Source organism: Thalassophryne amazonica, chromosome 8 (assembly GCF_902500255.1).
Source record: "Thalassophryne amazonica chromosome 8, fThaAma1.1, whole genome shotgun sequence".
NCBI classification, from domain to species: domain Eukaryota; kingdom Metazoa; phylum Chordata; class Actinopteri; order Batrachoidiformes; family Batrachoididae; genus Thalassophryne; species Thalassophryne amazonica.
Window position 1 is genome coordinate 58,180,796 of NC_047110.1, and position 6,000 is coordinate 58,186,795.

The following is a 6,000-nucleotide window of genomic DNA, read 5'->3' on the forward strand; positions in this document are numbered from 1 at the left end:
GACTTCGCAAGCTCAATACAATATGTTACCAACTACTTCCAAGACAAATGCTTTGTAACGTTCTTGCTGATTTGATTACAAAACATTAAAACACAAGTGAATGAACTAGGATTGCATTTTTTGAATTTCATTCATGAAGGCTGCAACTAGTGTGATTTCTGTATGTGTGCACTAGCGTGTGCATTGCTTTTCTTCAAAACCAGAGGTAAAATTTCGGAGACTCATAGCTTTGATCTGTTCTCTTGTGTGGAAATCATCCCGCTGCTCAGTGAAATCCAAGACATATTTGACAACTTACAAATATTAATGTCTCCATCCTGTGACTTTGATTTGTCACAGTAATCCTTATATTTAGCAGGTAGCTCAGTGGGATAAGGAGTTGGGCTATATGAATATATAAATCTGGGTTTTATTCTTGGTTATACAACAATCTGTGTCCTTGGACAAAACAGTTCATCCTGCACTGTCCTTGTACATCCAGCAGTACATGGGTACCGCCTTGGTTGGGGAAGTAATGCTGCATTCCCTTTTACCACGGAAGCCAGGAGTTGCGACTGGGAATAACGTCACACTCAAGGTACAGTAAAGGTGTTTCTGTTTTTACACATAGAATAAGTAGGACACATTCAAGATTTTGGAGTATAGAGCACCACAGACAGTATTGGGTCCACGAAAGAGATCTTATATGAGCAAACAGAAGTTACATTAGTGTTTTAATTTACTGCTTTCTAGCACGGTCATTTTTGTTTGCAACTTCTATCAGGTTAGCCAGTGTTAGCAAAACCAGCGAAAAACACATTAAGGATGAAGTTCCTTCCTACGATTAAAAATCACCTGAGGGAGTTTTTCCTTATGATTGGGGAAGTGCCTTGGGGCAACCTATATTGTGATTTGGCACTAAAAACTAAACTGAATTAAGTAGGTTTACCGTAGCATTTCCACAGACAGTGCATTACTGTGTGCATCATCTGTTACATTTGACACAAGAAATACAGAAGTGCTATTACAACAAAAACCACAAAGAATAAAACTATAAAATTCAGCTTTCACAACTGTTGCTGCATCCAGCACCCATCCTAGATTGTGACTTGTGGTGTAGCACTAGTACCAATGAGCCTCAGGGTGTATGTAGGAGGTACAACGGGGTACAACGTAGACAGGGTGCCAGTCTGTCTGAGGACTGACACATATAAACAAACACATTCACACTTTCACCTATGGTCAATTCAAAATATACCAGGTCACAGAATCTGCATATAGGGAGAAGCCGGAGCACCCGGAGGGAACCCATGGAAACACAGGCGGAACATGCAAATGCCACACAAAAACCTTGGTGCAGACCTTGGTTTGAAGGTTGTCATGAAAACAGCTGATGAAATGATCCATTTCCTTACCTCTTGACCACAAAGAGTCCAGACCACCTCAGTGGGTGTCTCACAGAGCATGCAAATATCTAAATATGGACTTCTGCGACTTATGCCACAGACGTCTGTTTAACTCCTAAATTTTGCTTATACCAGGGCACTTAAGGTGCCCTGGTATAAGGACTTAAGGTGTGGTTAACATGAAACGCCAATCAGATTTAGTTCAATAAAACACCTTTGGACAATATGACCCCTTTAATAAAAAGCAATAATCAGTCTGTGTCTGTCTATGCTGCTACTGTTTCTACAGTGCGGAGACGCTGCTGCACGGTGATGTGCATAAATATTTCACCAGTCAGATAAATATTTCACTCATTCAATGAGATGTGAGAAACAGATATGCTGAGTTTAAGAGGATTAGATTACACATGAGTGCCACATGAATAATGTCTGCAGTGATGAGAGGAGAACAAGGGCGTCGTGTTGGAGACAGAGCTAGAAAAGGAGTGGACAACTGCTGACGTGGACCTGATATGAACTGAGCTTCATGTCCTACACAGAGGTTTTATTTTAATAATAAAAATCTGTTTGATTTTTGTCACTGCCCTTCATGTTTGCACTTGCCTTTTATGGTGAGGCGCCCCAGCTATTCATCCCTGTAATACTCCCTGTACCCGTCTGGCTCTTGGCCCTGACACTCACTGGAATGCTTACACAGCACTGACAAGGGTTTGGGATTGTGTTTAGTGTCTCATAAATATTTTGTGGATCTAAATCCAATACATGCATTTACGCACATGGTTATAAAAATAGAAATAACACCGGTAAGCACATAAAACAGACACTGACCATGATGTGCGGAGGCGGTGTCAGTCACGTCAACTGCTTTAAAGGGCCGCGACTGTATTTTTAGCTCTGAAAACTGTGATCAGCGGCGCTGTTTGTTTGTCTTTATGATTCTATATAAGATATCTCAAAAATAACAGGTGGACTGTAACGAAGGGTTGTAGCGATGTGGGTCTTAGTTTTAGAGAACAGTTGGGTTTATTTCCTCCTGCACTGGTAACACGGTAGATCTCGCATAGTAAAAACATAGACGAACAGGTGGATGTGTGGGTTAGTACACCCCAGCCAGGTTATTTAAACAATAAGTAATAATAATAAAACAAAACAACAATAAATGCAATTATCTTAGATGTTCTCAGTGAATATTTCCAACATAACCATGGATACCATGTATGTTAAAAACAAAACTAAGCAGTCATGTTTTTGTACATGTACTATCCATTCATAAGTGTGACAATTACTACATTTTTAGTCATGCATATAGCTCCAAAGATGGAAAACAAGAATTAACAGCAAAGTCCTTTGTTTAAGACCTTTTTTTGTAGTTTTTGTCCAGACAGTCCTCTTTGGAAAAAAAAAAATGATTGGCCACTTGAATTTTCAATCAGTGGTCAGGTAGGGGTCAATTGAAGAATTACACAGAGGTCAAAACTAAAAGATGCTCCAATCATATTGAAAAATCATAAAGATTCCAAAAAGATATAGTTTGGACTATCTGTGACTGAATTCTATGGAGTTACGGGATAAAAACAGCAAGAATGGTGACAAATGTCAGTTTCATTTTGTACAGGGGTCAAAAGTTAAAGTTGCTCCAATTTTGGTAAAAAGTGATGCAAATTATTGGTTGAGCTAATAGGATTAATAAATGGAATAGTGTTGACAGTGTTGAATGTTTGGTCTCCAAAGTAAAGGTCAAACAAGGTCTACATCTATTGATTCTACTACATGTGACATATGTTACCCCGTAACGTGATAAGTAAGGATGACACATGGCCCAAACTATTCTTTTTTAGAACCGTGTTAAGTCAACTAGTAATTTTCATCACTTTTTACCAAAATTGGAGCAACTTTCACTTTTGACCCCTGTACAAAATGAAACTGACCTTTGTCATCATTCTTGCTGTTTTTATCCCGTAACTCCATAGAATTCAGTCACAGATAGTCCAAACTATATCTTTTTGGAATCTTTATGATCAGACAAATAATGTGGAATATTTTTCAATATGATTGGAACATCTTTTAATTTTGACCTCTGTGTAATTCTTCAATTGACCCCTACCTGACCACCGATTGAAAAATCAAGTGGCCAATCAGTTTTTTCAAAAGAGGATTGTCTGAGGAGTATTTCTGCCAAATTTGATGCTTTTATCACCATTTGCATGATTGTTTCACTTATCTGCTGCACTAGTTCTTTTTCATTAGAGTTTAAAATAATGAAACAAATACATGTTTTTAAAATCCTTTTGTAAGTGCTGCCTCGTGTTTGGATGAGAAAAGGTTACATAGACACTTCTAAGAAAACATTTACAAGATTCAGTGCACCGATTAGCACTTAAACAGAACAACACAAAGGAGACATAACTGCATTCTTGTTGTTTTCCTCTCATTTTCTTCTGTGCTTTTAGGGTTTGTTCAATATTGCAGTTACCTTATGGATTTAAATGATTTGGTGAGAGGTGAGGAAGCTTGGCACTGAAGCTCATATGATGTCAGGATGATCTTAATCATGCACAAATGTGTAACATATTACGACTCCAAGATTAAATCATTTCACAGAATCACAGTTGGGAAGCTCTGAAGTCTGAAGTAATCGGATGAATACATAGTTAGAATACATGTGTACCCCGCCTCTCGCCGTGTCAATGCTGGCACAGTCTTCAGTGACCCTTGATTGGAGTAAGTAGGTATAGAAATTGATTAGATATGGCTGTAACAATTATTGCCTATTATGTACGATTCCCATTATTACGTCCGCCAAGGATGTAATAAAATCATCTGAGTTTATTTATTTATTTATTTGTCAGTCTGTTTGCCTGGTAGCAGGATTACATCAAAACTCCTGCACAGATTTTGACAAAATTTTCACCACAGATAGATATTAGGGCAAGGAAGACTCCATTACATGTTGGAGGTGATCCAGATCTGGATCCGGATTCTGGATCAAGATTTCACTTTATATAGGCTTTTAAGGATTCCATCAAACCTACTTAACGGATTCTCATCAAATTTGCACCACAGGTAGATCTTAGGGCATGGAAGACACTACTGAATTTTGGAGGTGATTCAGATCCAGATCTGGTGTCAGCGACTGAACAATCCCCCCTAAAAATCGGTTCGCCCTGCCTTCACTTCGCATGAGTCATTTCGGACCACAGCAGCACGTCTGAGTCTGACTCTCTGAGTCTGAGTCTCTACACCCAAAGCGATCAAAGGGAATAATGTGATTATTAACCATCAGATGACAAAGTGATACCTGTGAACTCATTCTAAAGTCAGTTTTAAGCAGAAACGAAGCGATAATCGGTGGGTCGCTACTGACGCTCTGAAATGACATAGACACAGCAACACATCAGACTCAGACATGTTGCTGTGGTGCTCTGATCCCCCCCCCCCCCCCATCTTTTATTATGAAATAATGCTGAATTTATGTGGAAATGATTGTTGTACAAAAGCTTCCGATATCTGTTGCTGAGATAGATGATGACTGATGTGCAGTTTTAAGCAGAAACAAGGCAATAACTAGTGAACCACAGCTGATGCTCCAAAATGACGCATGTGCAGTGAAGGCAGGGTGGACCGATTTTTAGGGGGGATCGTTCGGTTACGTCAAAACTACTTCACAGATTCTGACCAAATTTGCACCACAGATAGATATGAAGGCATAGAAGACTCCCCTGAATTTTGGAAGTGATCCGGATCCAGATTGGTGGATGTCAGAAATCTCATATTGCTCATTTATTTATTTTTTTGTGCATGTCCTGAAAAATGCTACTTTCCCAAAAGCTAAAATTTCTCAGCTAAACTCTCAAAAATGTCTTGTGTTGAAAAGTGTGACAAGCAGGTTTTATGTTGCAGAGGAGTATCAGAAAGAGGCTTTTGCTCAGAGGACAGGAGGTCCCAGTCACCTACTTTTACACAATCTGCACCAATTAAATCTGAACATTCCCTTTTTTTTTGGGGGGGGGGGGGGGGGGGGGCACAATTTAGCCAGGCATCATAATTTTTAAAAACCATGTTTAACCTTTTCCTGATTCCTCACAATATTCTACATCACCACTTTTATCACTAATTGCATATTTGACCCATTTCACCCCTCACAGAATCATAGGCAATCGGGTATCAAAAATCGGTAATGGTTCACGGGCTTAAGGCAGAATGTGTTCAAACTGGATGACTCGCTGACATGACAGCAGTAACCACTGCTGTTTTCTTTTCCCTTTCTGCTTGTCATTCTGCGGCAGCTCTAGGAAAAGGATCTATTAGCAAGGGATGCAACTCCCCAAAGGGAAGAGGAGCCAAATGCTGGGGAAATAATGCTGACGTAAGACAGTCAGGAAGGCAGAAACACAATCAGCTATATTGCTTGTATGGAGCCAGTCAGGTTGAGTCCTGCAGTTTGCTTTGCTTCTTTTCAGTGAATGATTCATTCTGAGCATTTACTGAGCTTTAAAAAGGAGCTAGAAAACCCTAAGAGGAACCTCACAAATAACAAAGTTGTCCTTTAACAGCGCCTGGTGGTTTCTCTATTTCCAAGGGAGAAACATTTTTCCATAAATCATGGCTACTGACA